Source organism: Pan paniscus, chromosome 10, assembly GCF_029289425.2.
Source record: "Pan paniscus chromosome 10, NHGRI_mPanPan1-v2.0_pri, whole genome shotgun sequence".
Lineage (NCBI taxonomy): Eukaryota > Metazoa > Chordata > Mammalia > Primates > Hominidae > Pan > Pan paniscus.
In genome coordinates, this window is record NC_073259.2 from 40095591 (window position 1) to 40111779 (window position 16189).

A 16189-nucleotide genomic window follows, 5' to 3' on the forward strand; every position below is an offset into this window, starting at 1 on the left:
TCAGTGTTCTGCGCCCCCTGCCCCCCAAAAGCCGCCCATTCTAGTGCCCCTTTCATCCACCTTAGATCCCAGAGGCGGGAGATTGGAAGAAAAGGAGGAGGGTCCTAAAGCAGCCTCTCCCCTGCCCCTGCAGTGGCCCCACCGCGATGTCCTCGTCCCCCCGCCCCGCCCCGCCCCGCTCCCCGCCACGCCTCTCCCTCAGCAGCCGGTGCCGCACTGCGCCCTCGCCCCACGCTAACGCGATCTGGAGAGACCCGGGCGGGCGGCGGGCAGTCTGGTCCAGCGTCCCGGGCGGCGCTGATGGATGGTACCCTGACAGTAATCGCAGAATGAGGACGCGCTGGCGACGCTCTTGCCCGAGGCCCCGCTGTTTGGCGAGCCCGGGAGTCCCTCCCTCCGCAGCGTCTGCCTTCCGGGCCCTCTCAACTCACTCCGCTTTGCGGGAGGCTCAAAGCCTCAGGTTAGGGCAGAGGTGCGGGCTTCCTCTGCTCTCTCTCTCCCAAGACACTGGTTTCTGTTTGGGAACAGATCCCTTCTTGGATCCACGCTGCTTCTGTGATTCTGAACAAGCCACCCATCTCCTGGAGTCTCAGTTCTCCCTTCTGTATAATGGCCTTTAAAGCCTGGTGGAGTGTTGGGGGCACGGGAGATAATACTGAGGAAAATCACGCTCTCTCTTAAGTAGAAACCGAATTTCGCTTTTAGTTTACAATGCTCAGAATAATCTGGGCCAAATGTGCGAAGCCGAGTAAGAGCTGAGTGGCTACTCACACACAGAATATATGTTTATACACATACACATAATGTTTTTAGCATACCAGGACTGCTGCTAGTCGTCTTTAAAGGGAACACTAGCCCAGGTACTTCTCCAGGGAGGCGACTGTCTCCAACAGGACTTTTTCTCCCCTCTACTGAGGCCACCTACCTGTCTTAAGCCCCCAGACCCCATCCGTTCTGGGGTTCCCCTGCAACCCAGGGCCAGGTTGAGGTGGTATGCGGGAAGATCTCCCTTTGGAAAGTGTTTCTGGATAATTCCCAACTCCTTGACCATGTTCTCCCCACCTCACCCACATTCAGATAACACAGGTTCTAAGGCTCCTTCCCTCCTCCACCCCCGGGGGATACTCCTTGGGCCTGGCCCTGTGGAGGGGCTTGGAGGTGGGATCCAGAACCAATTGCAATTCTGAACGCACACCCAGCCGCCTCCTCACTCCCTTTTAACCTTTCCCTCTTGTCAGAAGCCAAATTGAGTTAGTCTTGAGTTTTGATTTAATTCCCGAAATGGAGTCATAATCTGCTTAGTGTCCTTTTTCCCGAGTCCTAGATACTGAAGTGTGTGTGTCTGTCAGGGGGAGTTAAAAGAGCAGCTCTGTGACCTTTGGAGGACCCTCACACTCACTCACCTCCCAAACACCACCAAAGAGCAGGAGATGCCATGGCCCTGAGTTGCTGGGTAGTATCATGATGGTACTGACAACTCACATTTACTAGGCACTTACCACATGCCAGTACTGAGACATGCACTATACACGCATTTCTCACTTAATTCTCACAACTACCTTTCAGGTAGGTACCATTCATATCTCCAATTTACAGATGAAGAAACTGAGGCTTAGCAAGGTTAAGCAATTTATGTTCCATCCTGCAGTGATTACAGACGGTCCTCGACTTATGATGCTTTGACTTACAATTTCTCAGCTTTATGATGATGCCGAAGTGATATGCATTCATTAGATACTGTACTTCGAATACTCATACAACCACTCTGTTTTTCACTTTCAGTACAGTATATTATATAACATGTTGAATCTCATGTTGAATACATGAGATGAATACATATCTCATGTTGAATACATGAGATGAATACATATCTCATGTTGAATACATGAGATATTCAACACTTGATTATAAAATAGGCTTTGTGCTAGATGATCTTGCCCAACTGTAGGCTGATGAAAGTGTCCTGAGCACTTTAAGGTAAGCGAGGCTGAGCTATGATGTTTGGTGGGTTAGGTGTATGAAATGCATATCCACCTTACAATATTTTCAGCTTACTACAGCTTTATTGGGACACAGCCTCATTGTAAGTCAAGGAGAGTCTATTATTAAGTGGCAGAGCCCAAATTTGAAACTACACAGTCAGACTGCAGAGCCTGTGCTCTTAACCACTTAGTTGTGTGACACCTGGCAAGGTATTTAACTTCTACACGCCCTGTTCCCTCATTTGCAAAACACAGATAAGTAGGGATGATAAGATATTCCCTTCAAAGAATTATGTTGATTAATTGAGCTAAGGCATTCACCGTACTCACAGTAAGCATTCAATAGTTTAGGTGCCCTACACATTGGAGCAGGGTTGAGGAAGGGAAAGGGTACAATCCAATGGGCTATTAATTATTCATTGTTACTGTTGATAATAATAGTTATCAAGCATTGAGAGCCAACTGAGCATAGGCCACCCTACAAGGTAAAAATTATGTCTGTTTTACAGATGAAGAAACTGAGTTTCACATAAATTAGGTAAATTACCTAAAGCCATCCAGTTAATAAGTGACAGAACAGAGCTCTTGTTCAAACACTGGGCCCTTGACTCCAAAGCCTGCAGTTCCCAGCACCCCCAGGGTCATCAAAAACTGGCCTCTCCTGGGGGAGGTCAGGGCTCAGGCCAACAAGCCCAAGTCACACCCTTTACCACCTGGGACCTGATTTTCTCCAGGTGAGCAATGTTTTCTTAAAAGAACAGGAGGACAGTAAATAATTAACTAAGATAGTTTCTCCCTCCCTGAAGCCAAGGTAGAACCTTCCCCCTACAGCCAACCCCCACTCTCCTCACTCCTGTTTCCTCTGTGCTCAAGTTTGTGGCCATTAAATAGAAGAGGAGAAAGTTTGAACCAGGCATGAAATATTTATCAGTTAATTACAATATGCAGATTCTGTTCCTAGGGGTGATTTATCTTTTTGGAAATATAGGAAAAGATCCTGGAAACTTGTATCCTAATTGCTTGGCCTATTATTGTAGCAACCAGGTAGAAACTCCATTTACTATGTAACTACAAATTTTCCCACTACTGGAGGTATCTGCCTCTGCTTCTATCACTGGTGGTCTGGGGACCATATGCTTTTCTGATAAGAGATGAACCTCTTAGAGGTCAATTTGTCGATTCCTCTGTCTCCTCTTGGGGTGGCCCCTTTGTAAATTCTAATAGTTATAGGAAATGAAAAGGGTGAGAGTCTGAAATTCTGGGATCTCAAGAGAAGCTAATTCTAAGTGAAAACCTCCCCAACTGAAGCAGTGCCACTGGTGAGGGGATGTCCAAGGTTGAGAAGCAGCTCTCAGCTGAGTATCCCTCCCCTCCCTTGCTCTGGCAGAAGTGTCAGCCCTCCCCTTATCTCTTGTATCATTTCCTAGGGCCAGCATCTCAACCTCTGGCTACACATTAGCAACCTGGGGAGTTTTAAAAATCCAGATGCCCAGGCCCTACTACAGGCCAACCAAATTGGAATCTCTGGAGGTGGGACCCAGGCATTAGTATTTTAAAAAACTTGTGGCCGGGCATGGTGGCTCACACCTGTAATCCCAGCATGTTGGGAGGCCGAGGCGGGTGGATTACCTGAGGTGAGGAGTTCGAGACCAGCCTGGCAAACATGGTGAAACCCCGTCTGTATTAAAAATACAAAAATTAGCCGGGCATGGTGGCAAGCACCTGTAATCCCAGCTACTCGGGAGGCTGAGGCAGGGATAATTGCTTGAACCCAGGAGGCAGACGTTGTAGTGAGCCGAGATGTGCCACCGCACTCTAGCCTGGGCGACAAGAGCAAGACACCATCTCAAAAACAAAAACAAACAAACAGAAAAACTCGCTGGGGATTCCAGTGTGCAGCGAAAGTTGAGACCCTCCAGAGCTAATAGAAGAGTATCACTGCCCGGTAAATGGGCCCTGCTTATCTGCAAGACTGTAATTTTTATCCCTCCCTCTCTGGTGCTGGAGGAGGCAATTCCTTCACTTTTTAGAATCTGAAGAACATCTCTCTTTCTTCACAAGAAGCTTGTAACACAATAACTACCATTTATCAAGCCCCTGCTGAATGCTTGGATCTATGCAAATAAAATTTAATCTGATCTACAGAACAACTCTATAAGGTCAGTGGGTATGTCTATTTTATGGATGGCTCAGAGAGGTTAAGTAATTTGCCCAAGTTTGTACAACTAGCAAGTGTCAGATCAGGGACTTGAATCACAAACCCATGCTTTTAACCACTGTGGTACACTGCCTCAGTTTCTCAAGGCCAGAAGGGAAGGGCTTCAGGTCCACCATATGAAGTGCCTACGGAATGTCTTGGGGAGGGAAAGAAGAGAGAAGCAAGGAGAAGTATAGGGAAGCAGACAGGGGCTACACATGCATAGGGCATGGAGGGCAGAATCGTGGCTGGGAAAGACTGGAGAGGGTTTGTGGGGCTAAGAGGAGGTACCTGAAGGAGGGTGTGGGAAGCCGACACGTGCATGGGAAGGGGGCAGTGGCTATGGAGATAGCTGGGGAGTGGGGGAACGGGGTCCAGGAGTGGGCGCCGGCAGTTGGAACATCCAGAACAGTGAGCAGTACCCATCGTGGACTGGGTGGTTGGGGAGTGGGAGGGACCTCGTGTCAGAGGAGGGGTCTTTGTGAGCATGCAGCAGTGAGGAATGCTCCGCCATGAATACTAAGGGCAAGAAGAGAAAGGGCCAGAGGGGGCTGGGTGATGTTTAGCTGCTGGGGTGATTAATGGGGGTGAACGGAGGGTGAAACTCAAGCCCTTCCAAAGAAGATGGTGGGGAATGGTTGTCCAAGAACAACAGTGCACTGTTTCATGGAGAAAGCCAATGTCCAGGGGAGGGGTGGCTGAGAAGGACGCTAGGCACAGTTGCTCCTTCCCTTTTTTCCCAAGTTCTCTTTATTTACCACCAAACAGTAAATTAAACTATATTAGCCGGTTCCAGGGGACCGTCTGGATGGGCTTCCTACCTGTCTCCTGGCTTGGGAGAGACCAAGGAATGTTGGCGTGGCTTGGAGAAAGAGTGAGTGAGGTCTGGGCTGAAAGTTGAGATGACTCCATGGACCACCCCCTCGTGGAGCACAAAATGATGATGTGCTGGCAAGAGCCACTGGCTCCCTCTGGACCAGACAGGCACTGAGAGATACATGGGCGTTGGGACCTCAGGTGTCCTGTAGAAAGTGGTAGTGTTCTTAGAGCAGTTTTTAGAGTAGCCCCTTGGCCTCAGGGAGGGATGCAGGGCTCCTTTTCTGTGAGAGAGAGAGAGTTGGGGGAACAAGGAGAGAGGGCTTCCCATGGCCCTGGTTTCAGGGTGTTGACCTGGGTTTGAAGAATGGAGATAAAACTTGTGGGAAATAACAGGTTTAAGCCACTCTCCCCTCATTTCCTACTTCTGTCTCTTCCTCTAGGTACAGCTGTTGGGAGCTGCCTCTCCTGCCCTCAATCTCCCTGCCTGGACTTCCAGAGGGAAGAAGAGGGGGAAAAAAGGATGAAGAGAATTGTTTCAGTGCTGGAGGAGGTGAGCTTATAGCAGGGATTTAGATGGGAATTACCTCATGGGATAGCAGCAATTTTCTCCCTCTCCAGGCCTCTCACAGATGTGAAACAACTGGCAGATCTGACTTTCCCACCCCTAACCATCAGAGGGGATGATGTGTCTTGAAACCTGTGCCTCTCGATTGAGAGGCTGGTGGGGGAAAGAGAGGTCAGGAAAAGGGGCCAGATGTATGTTCAGGGGTCCCCAGAGAGTTGAGGGAGACTAGCATCTCCTTAGGGTAAGGAAGGCAAAATGCCCATTCCTGATCCCAGATTGCTTAGATACTGTGCCTGGGAGTCCTCCCACCTCGCCTTAATTCCTGTCTCCACACACAGCTTGGCCAAGTTTCTTCCCCTGTTGGAGTCTCACTCCCAATCCCCTACTCTATCTCTCCAGGAGCCTACAAAGCACTTTGAAATCTGAAGTTTGTGGGAGGTGGCTGTATCGCACAAATACTCTGAGGTGCAACATGACTTGACTGGTAATGAGGCAACCATCCCACCTAGGGCAGAGTTCAAGGACTGCCTTCAAGAGGGGCTGGCCTCAGTTTGCCTGTTACAGAAGCCAAGGGCTAACAGAGGCCGCCCTCTGCCTCATAAAGAAGGAGATAAATGGGTCCACTGGAGAGCAACGGTCACAATCAAGTCTTAATGATGAATTAATAATTCATAATTACCCCAGACTTGCAGATAAGCACAAGCCCACTGGAATTATTTCCCAGGGAGGAACACAGTCAGAAAGGGTGGGAAGGGGACTTCAGTACAGACATTACTTCCAGAGGCCATTAAGTTCATTCCTCTGCTTCCCAACCAGAACCTGGAAGAGATTCATTAGCTTCCTTGGCTGATTTCTCCTAACAGCTACCACCCCCTGAGCTTCTAAACAGTGCCATATTGCCCCTCTGTTCTTCATAAGGCCAGAGGACCATTCCTGCCAAAGTGTCCTCAGAGCCTGGACTCTGGATTTCTGGGGTCTCTCTGTTCTCTGCTCCCCATTCTGCTATTTACATACGAGGTCTCCTGTAGGAGGGCCTGGTGCTAGGTGTCCCGGCGAGATGTGGACTTCTTTCTGGCTCTTCTCCTTCTCTTATCTAAGTCCTCACACAGTGGGAAAATACCTCTCTAACGCTATGTAGAAAGAGAAGCAGGGAGTGCCCCTTCTAGCGTGCATGCCTTTGGTTCCCAGATCTGGATTTGAGGGGCTGGCTCTATTTCTTAAGAAGACATTTACCTAGCATCGATAATGGAGATGGGGCCTAAATAGGGCTAGGGAGGCACACCCAACTCCAGACCCAGCTCTTTGCTGTTCCCCTTCCCAGTGCACACGATCCCAAATTCCCACTCCAGAAAAATTTTTAAAAACATATCTTAAAAAAACCTCGAAGAGCCAAGCAGACCCTCAGCTTCAAGGTATCTCCTCATTCTCTCTCTCTCTGTCTCTCTGAATCTACAAAGAAGGAGTGAGTTTTGTCTCTCCAAGTACTCAGAGCCTTAGATCACAAAGGGGCCTTAGATTCTGGTCTTTAGGAGATCTTTAACCACCATCTCTGCTGTGGCACGATCTTTTTCAAAATGCTAGAAAGAAGAGAGACTGGCTCTTAGACCAAGGGGATTTGGGATTCGAAAGGACTTCCAATTCCAGTTCTATAGATTTCCTTCCCATTAGCCTCTTCATGTGCATCAAATGTAAATGGCAGGCTAAACCTTCAGGATGAAGAGAGTTGAAAGACTGCTGCCTAAAAATACCCTTGTCCAAATCTGTGGGTGCAGAAGCACATTGAAAAGCAGCTACCCAGCCTGGGGGTGTGGCACATGCCTGCAGTCTCACATACTTAAGAGGCTAAGGTGGGAGGACTACTTGAGCCCAGGAGTTTGAGGCTTCAGTGAACTATGATGGTGCCACAACACTCCAGCCTGGGAAACAGGGCTGGACCCCATTTCCAAAAAAAAAAAAAAAAAAAGTAGTTACCCAGGTAAGGTGGATGATCAAGTACACCCAGTGAGAAGCACACAAACCTTACCCTTTACCCAAACTCTCTCCCTTACCTGGCCCATTTCTGGTCTCTAGAGAGGATCAGTTAGGGGGTGTGACCCAAGTTACCCAGATAATTAACGGTGGAAGCACGAGTTGTTTTTTTTTCCCACTCCTTTGGCCTCTAAATATGAGAGATCTTTACATCTCTTGCCTAGCTCCCTCTTGTTCTCTACCCTCTCCCCAACACGCACACAAATCCTAGCAACAAAAAATCCTAAATATAGGAAGACAAACCTTCCTGACCTACCATTTTGGCCCACCTGCAACCCCGTCCCCCGCCCCCCCCCCAATTTTTTTCTCTCCTGAGCCTCTGCTCTTCGCTTCTAAAATAAAAAAAAAAAAAAGAAGAAGAAGGAATTTTCAATAGTCCCACTTGTCAAGCGAAGACCATCTTTTAACCTTCAACAGCAGCGAAAGCCGTGTGAACTCTCGGTGAACCAAGATTGAAGTCATAAATCACGCGTACAAAGGCGGCTGCGGAGGCTGGCGCGGGCTGCTGCACCTTTAACGCTTTCTGGGGCTGACAGGCGGCGGCCCAGCTAAAGTTCACAGCGCCCGGGGAGGGCCCGCCTCCGCCTCCCCACCCGCCCCCTCCTCCCCTCCCCCAGCCCGGCCCCGGCCCCGGCCCTGGCCCCGGCCCCCGGCCCCGGCCCCCGGCCCCGGACCGGCCCGCCGCGCGGCCGCCTGAGCTGCGAGCTGAGGAGGCCCCTTGGCTGTTCCCGCAAAGGGCGGGGGGCGCATTTTCTCTACTGCCAGCCCGCTCCATCCTGGTCGTTTATTCCTTGCCTTCCCTCACCCCCCACCCACACAGCCTGCTGTATGTAAATAGGCAAATAGATCTACACGGACACAATAATTTAGCTCGTTTGGTCTTTGGCATTTTCTACAAGACCCCAAGAGATGGACTTTCCTTTCCCCTTCCTCCTTTTAGAAATGGCATCCTTCATCTCTGTCTATGCAGGCCCAATTATCCAGATCCTCGGGGCTCCAATAGGGTCTGAGTCATTGGAACCAGGAACACCTGGCTGAAACATGCCACATAATTAGATTTTCTTTTTCTTTACCTTTTCTTTCTTTTTTTTATAAGAGGGCCGGAATTAGCCTCTTCGACTGGGGCGGAGTAGCTGGGGTGTGGGAAAGGAACACCTTCATACAACTTCCAGCTTTCAGCCCCTTGGAGAGATCTCCAAGTTCCCCCGAGCCGCCAGGACTTCCTTTCCTCGATCTCTCGGCCGCCTTCTCCTCCTTCTCCGATCTTTTTTTTTTTCCCCTCCCCCCACTGTCTTCTCTACGGTTTAATTAAAGTTCAGCGACTCCACTTGCCTCTCCTCTCATTTCTTTCGGAAAGCGGAAACCAGACGACCCAGCGGCCACGGGACGAGCCGCCCCAACTCAACCCCAGCAGGACGCTGGAGGGGCCTCCCTCGCCCGCCTCTCTTCGCCGGCGCTGGTCTCCCGCACCCGGGTCTGCAGTCCCTCCGCCATCTCGCAGGTGTGCAGCCGCTAGGCCTGGGGGATCCGAGTGACTGGGGCTGGATAGGAATGCCTTCGTGTTTCCCAAGACCCCCGGGCCTGCTCCACAAAGTTTGAAGGGTGGGTACACCCCGACCCAGGCAAGTTGCTCCCCCAAACCCATGACTGACTAATCTGATAAGACAAAAGCCCATGATGGATTTGGTATATGTTAATTCACAATGCCCTTTCCTCCAGAATTTAACTATAAGTTAATACACACCGGAAACCACGCGCATACACGCTCCTTAATGGGCTTAGGTATTAGCGAGTCCTAACGATGCATACAAATGTGCTCTGCGCTCTGTAGGCCCCTCAAGATTTATGGGTCTTGAGCTCTCTGAAGCTGTAAACAAGGAGAAAAAAAAAAAAAAAGAGAAAGCGAAAGCGACTGGGGGGAAGAGACAGAGGCCTGACTCGCCCCTCCAGGTTGTGGGAGAGAAGGGATTCTTTACGTATTTTCCTTTCCTTGCAAGCTCGGTGCGTGTGGGTTTTGGCGTTGGTCTGGGGGTGGTGTTCTGCCTGAATGCTGGTGTGCATGGGCAGTGTGTTGTTTGGGTGCTGGGGTAGGATGCCTGCCTCTTCGGATTGCTGTGCAGGGGCCTGAACACAGCAGGCATTTGTGAGCATATATGCGTGAGTGTGCACTGTGTTAGGGTGTGTGTGTGTGTGTATGTGTGTGTGTGTGTGAGAGAGAGAGAGACAGAGAGAGAGAGGCAGGCTTCCCCCTGGGCCAGGCTGCTGTCCCCTGAACGGTGGTGAACAAATCTCTAACAACAATCATAATAACAATAAATAATGAATAATAATAATAAAACAGTAGTTAACAGTCCCTCCATAACAGAATAACAATAAAATGCAAGAGGAAATATTTTGAGGTGGAGACAGAAGAAGGAGTCAGGATCACAGCATCTGAGGGGGAGATAGGAAAGGAAGGGAGGAAGAAAGCTTCTTAATATGCTCTTGGCGGGGCTGGGGTTGGGAACCCCTTTCCCAGACAAGGGACAGAAGAGGGGAAGGAGGGCCAGGAGGCCACTCTTTATTGCTTTTTTTCTCAGGCTTCTGCTTTGTGTGATCAGGGAAGGGATCCCACATATGGGGATGGTTAATGGCTTTTGGGACTCTCTAGGAGCCCCTGTTTTAAGAAGGAGGCCAAATGTGCAGGCTCAGGCCAAGGGGCAGAGATGAATGAGGCGATGACCACAGCCTTGATCCGGCAGGAGCTCAGAGATGCCCGGGAAGACGGGGGGGGGGGGGGGGGGGGGGCCGAACGGAAGCAGAAAAACACTTATGGCCGCTGGGGAGTTGGGAGAGCCAGGCTGGGGCTTCGGCAGGCCCAGGGAAAGTTCCCTTTCTAGGCTCTTTATTAAAAAATTTAAAAGGAGGAGTCGAGGCGCCTTGAATTTTCCTTCGCGAGTTTGGAGACTAGCCGATTTTTCATGAAGCAAGCAAAGACCGCGGTCCCGGATCCTGCAACATCTACCTCATTCTCTCCAGGTACAGTTTTCTGGTCATTTAATTAGTTTGTTTTCTTGGGGGAGATGGGAATCACAGGGGTAGAGATAGTAAGTTTGCTAGAGAGGAAGCCACCCCACAGTTTCGGGTCTAACGAAATCCCTCCTTTAAAAACAATTGTACCCCCAATAAAAATAAAATTAAAGAGGAATATAGAAACACAAATTAGCCAACTTTTTTAAAAGAGAAAAAAGAAAAGAAAATCATCGTAACAGATGAGCGTGAGAACTTCTAAAAAATTTGTCACAAACCCTTTCAGAGGTCTGGATTCTTTTTCAGTAGCCGGTGACCCATTTGGTCTGAAAAGAGAAATACACTATCCACTGAGTCACTTATTTAAAGCCAGCACACACACACACACACACACACACACATTCAGAAAGCCCTGGGTTCCTTCGCATTTGACAACAACACCGGGTGGAGGACGCTGCGATACCTAATCGGACAAAACAGCAAAAAATAAGACCGGTGGAAGCGCTGAGCGCAGGGCGCAGGGCTAGGGCCCAGATTTTGTGTTCCAGGCCGCCGGCGAGGCAGCGGCCCCGGGCGATGGGGCGCCGGGCGATCAGGCACCGGCTGGCGACTCCGCTCGGCCTCCGCAGCCTGGCCTGCAGCCCCTTTCCCCCAGCCTCTGGGCCTCGTGGGCTCTCTCCGCTCCGATGCCTGGTCGGGGCTTCCCTGTTGAGAGGGTTTTAGGCCGAAGGGCCAAACGACTCAAGCCAGACTCTGCTTTTTCATTTTTCTCCCTTAGGCCTCTCCACTTGCCCGAGCTCTCAGCCACCAGGAGACAGAAGGAAGGGACTTCTGGGCTGCGTTGGGAGCGGGCACTGTCCCCTATCCACTCCTGCTCGGTTTCCCAAAGTCCAGCGACATCCGACCCTCCTGGGGGGAAAAATACCAATACCCAGACACCTCTGCACCCTGTTATATGACTGGGCTTGCTTCAGGAATATCTTACAAAGAAGAAGAAGAAGAAGAAAGAACGGCTTGGAGTCATGTTTACATCTAGTTCTACTGATCGGTTCCCATCTGGAGAGTTTATTTATAACTCCCTCTATAACTCTCTGTTTGGAGGCACTGGTGGCTCTATTGACAGACTGATGTCTAGGAAATATTGCTCTATGTCTAACCGTACCTAAATGTGCTGTGGTTGTATTTACAGATTTATGTTTGAAGGAAATATAATTATTTCCATTGTATTTGTGCATATACAGTAGTTATAGGAGCAGATTTATATATGGGAAAATATACGACTCTCTTACAGCCATCCGGCTTTATGTACATGTGATATCCTGACAGATTTATATCTCTGAACAGCTATATAGATAAAAACGTATATTGTTAGAATTATGTATCAGGAGATATATACTTATTGATTGTGAAATAGAGTAGTTAGAGCATTCACTTAGAGCCATATATGGCTATGGAGATATTTCTATATTATTATCACTATATATAGGCATATCTATTTATAACTACCTAGTTATAAAAATAGACATAAATAATTATAGTCCTATATGTGCATGCTGCAATCTCTCTCTAGAGTTATAGACACTTTCAAATATAACTCTATAGAGAGATCTGTATGTATATAAGGTGTAATTATCTTGTGATGTTTTTACGTTGGGACTTAGGCCCGTCTGTCTAGAACAGACATATTTATATATAGGGGCTGGGAGAGACTTGTTCACAGATATCTGCAGAGGGCCAACTGGAAACACTGTATCTGCCCTCTAGGAAACCAGCTAGGAGAGTTGTGTACTTATGGAGGGATGGAGTTACAAAAGGGTAAATAGAGCTCAGGGAGCCTTAAGGAGGGGAGGTGAATGGAGGGTGGGTGGGCTGGGTTTGAACAGATAGTGGGAGGAAAGGGGTAAACACCAGCACCCACCAGAAGGCGAGAACCGGTTTTGTGAGGGGCTGGCGCAGACGGCTGTGGACAAGGAGCTTGTAAAATGGGAAGCGGCGAACAGTCCCACCACCTCACCCTGAGACACTCTCCACCGAGGAAGCAGCCTTCAGTTTGGCTTTTAGTGCACTGTAGGATAGGGACTGTCGTGTCCCTCCTGTAGTCCTAGAGCGTTTCTGTTGAACCCTAATTTTTAGGTCTCAAAGAGTGGGCTTCAGAGATAAAGAGGTTTAGGCAGGGACAGGGCGAGGAGCGTGGGGTGTACTTTCACTTTCCGATAAGTGAGGTAATCCAGGAAAGTGAGTTAATTTGGCCAAATAAAGCTTGTTTTTATCTGGGCCTCCTGTGCCCTGGCGGGGATGTAGGATGGGACCAGAATCTAGTGGACTGAGGAGTGAATTTGCAAGTATTGGGCCTGCTCTGATGGGGGCTTGGGGAGGTTGTCCTCACCACCCGCCCTCCTTCTCTGAGGCCTGAGTGGCCTAATTCCCTCTGGGCACAGAGGGACTCCTTCAGCTCCCTAACAGTGCTGCCCTGGGTCTTTTCAGCGAGAATTTGACTTTAGGAACAGGCAACATGGACTTACCCCACTAGATCTCACTTCTCCCACTCACAGCTACACCATTCTTACATCAGCCTCCTTCCAGGCACCACTGGGCCAGGGGTCCACAATTCTTCCCCTGCTACCAACCAGCCCAGTGGGGAAATACCTCCCACGACTGCCAGTTTGTGTGGTTTTTTGTTGTTGTTGTTGTTTTTAAACAGGGAGTTACAGATAACTTCGTTGAATGTGTGAAGGAATTGTCCTGAACTCAGTCTCCGTGGCCAACCTGGCCTCCAGGATCTCTAGGATGCTAGGAAGGGAGTGGAGACCCTTGGACCAGGCTAACCACCATGTGCCACCCTCCACACACCCCTGCCCACAGGACTAGGAATTCCTGCAGTGCAGGGACTCTGTCTCCTGTCTGGCACAGAATGGTTGCCCAAACATACTTGTTGAGGTAAACGGAATGGCAGTCAATATAAAAACTCACCCTCCCTCTGCACACCACCATAGCCACTGCTGGCTAGCAGGCACCCTAGCCAGGCTGGGAGATAACATGGCGGCTGGCAGCAGCTTGGGCTTTGACTGGACCAGTGGTTAGTAGGGTGGGAGAGCATCCTGAGCCTAGGATGGGGCGGGGACTGGAGCAAGGCACCTGGAATCTGGAAATTTAGGGGTAAGCCAAGGCAGACCCACCACCCCAGTGCACTTCTGCTTTCTATCTCCAGTCTCCTGGCTCCCTGGACCCCCAAGTTATGAAAACTAAACCAGAGCTGAGACCTGGGCTAGGAAGGAATTGCCTGTCAATCCGAGGGGTGCAAAGAGGAACCACCATTGGGTCCATTAAGAAATCCACAAATAAAACAAAAATAAATCAGTGCGAGACAAACAACCTGGCTGAAGGAAAGGTTTCTCTCTATGCCTCAGCCCTGCTCCAGGGCTACCAAACAGATCAGGCTTAATATTTAAAATGTTTAATAATTAAAAATTTTTAACAATTTAACTTTAAAAAGGTCACACATTTTCTGATCCAGTAATGCCGCAATCAGATTGTTTCTTTTTATTATTATTATTATCACCAGTGTCCCCTTTTTGGTCCCTGTAAAATAGTTCCTTTTGGGAGTTTGGAGCCAGGCCAGGCACCGTCGGTGCATGGGATGAGATGGGCAGGTTTGGAGCTCCTCTGTCTAGTGAGGATCCCAGTCTGCAGAGAAGGGTTGGCCTCCCCCTCTCCCATCAAGGCTTAAAGCAAGGAGGACCCTCCCGAATTTGGTTCCTTTTCCCCTAAGTATCCTTAGAGACAATCCACCCTGTGACTAGGTGACTAAGTGAAGGACTGAGGTCCAGAAAGGAGCTATCTTAAACCTGGTATCCCATTTCCTAGTCTGCAGCCTTTGGCAGTTTCCCTCTCAGACAACTAGCCCTCTCCTTCCTCCCCATGAATACCTATGGCTTTCAGGGATGGTTGTTGCTTTCCCTAAAGAAATTCAGGGAGGGAGAACTGAGGGTCCTACATTTACATATATTTGCCTAAGAAGGGCTCAAGGCAGGTGCCTGGGCTCTGGCTAGAAGTAGGGGGGTTGAGGGGGGGATTGCTGACAGTTGCTGTAAACAGCAGGTTACAGTAGTGGCCAGTGTCTATTGGTTTGTCCTTAGCCAAAAGGCAGGAAACCAATAGACACTGGCCACTATTATTAACCCCAAAGAGTCCTGGGTCCCTTTTACCTGGGCTGGAATGGCCCTTAGCTGTTCCTGGGTCCCAGACCCCTTTGAGAAGCTGACAAAAACAATTGGCTCACTTCCTAGCAAAATTCTGGAAGTGCCCTTGATAGTTGCAGGAGTCCTAGAAGCCTATGGTCTCTAGACTGAGTATCCCTAATTTGTATATTTCCCCTTTGTTTCTGTGACCCACCCCCTCCCTAAATGCCTGCCTCAGTTTTTGCCCTCCCTGAGTTCTCTTGCTTGGAAATCAAGAAGTTATTCCCTAAATATAACCCCCACGATTCTCGGCAAGGTTCCTTTTCTTCTTTTCTTTGCTAGAGCAGGTACCTGGCAGAGGCCTTGCTGCTTATGTTGAGCTCCTGTTTGGTTCTCCTGCAGACACCAGAAGAACGGCTGTTAACTGAAGCCTAGTCTATATTGCCCAATTATTCGACTGATTCCTGGGGAGGCGGGGGCTGGGGGTTATTGACAGCTGTGGAGGCCTGGCAGTAAGGGGGTCAGTTCCCATCTTTAGTGGAAATTCGAGCAGGAAGCAAGTTACAATTGCTATTATAGTCATAATAATAATAATAATTTATTTAGCATATCATTAGATGTGTATTTACTGTCTTCCCTCTGCTTTTTTACAAGTGTCTCCTAAGGAATTCTCACAACACCCAAGGGAAACAATAATAAGCTAATTACCACCCTTTAGTTCCTTCTCCTCCCGTCCACAAAGCCCCCCTCTCAGAGATGTAGCGTTTACAGACCCTCTTCCTATGTTTTACACCTGCTTAACACATTCTCCCCCATTCCCAATTCTCCTCTCTCATTCCCAGTTCTTCCAACCTGCTTTTTTTTTTTTTTTTTTAATTTGAGACGGAGTCTCGCTCTGTCGCCCAGGCTGGAGTGCAGTGGTGTGATCTCAGCTCACTGCAAGCTCCGCCTCCCGGGTTCACGCCATTCTCCTGCCTCAGCCTCCTGAGTACCTGGGACTACAGGCGCCTGCCACCACGCCCAGCTAATTTTTTGTATTTTTAGTAAAGACAGGGTTTCATCGTGTTAGCCAGGATGGTCTCGATCTCCTGACCTCGTGATCCGCCCACCTTGGCCTCCCAAAGTGCTGGGACTACAGGCATGAGCCACCGCGCCCGGCCTTCCAACCTTCTTAAAGAAGTTTTCTCATAATTCAGAGGAGGAAAGTTTGGGGAGGGGAGTAGTTGAGGCCCTACAACTTGGTTGTAGTTGTTGTAAGTATTAATATTACTTCCCTGATATCACAGCAATATTTAGGGTAATGTAGGAGGAACCAAGTTCTCACTTATCGGGCTGCTCTTTTTACGGCAGAAACTGCCTACACAGGGTTTAGCTGCAGACTGGATTAGAGAGAGGATGTGTGCTGCCATGA

General features: G+C 49.2%; 2 long non-coding RNA genes across 2 annotated transcripts in view; one reads left to right on the top strand and one right to left on the bottom strand.

The window, feature by feature from the left end:
- LOC134728484 (uncharacterized) overlaps nucleotides 1–16189 on the bottom strand; it is a 66768-nt gene that overhangs the window by 34563 nt on the left and 16016 nt on the right. The window lies entirely within an intron of this gene.
- Nucleotides 8250–11894, top strand: LOC134728482 (uncharacterized). The gene is made up of 2 exons (XR_010108920.1): nucleotides 8250–10609; nucleotides 11379–11894. It is a non-coding gene; the product is annotated as an uncharacterized LOC134728482 (long non-coding RNA).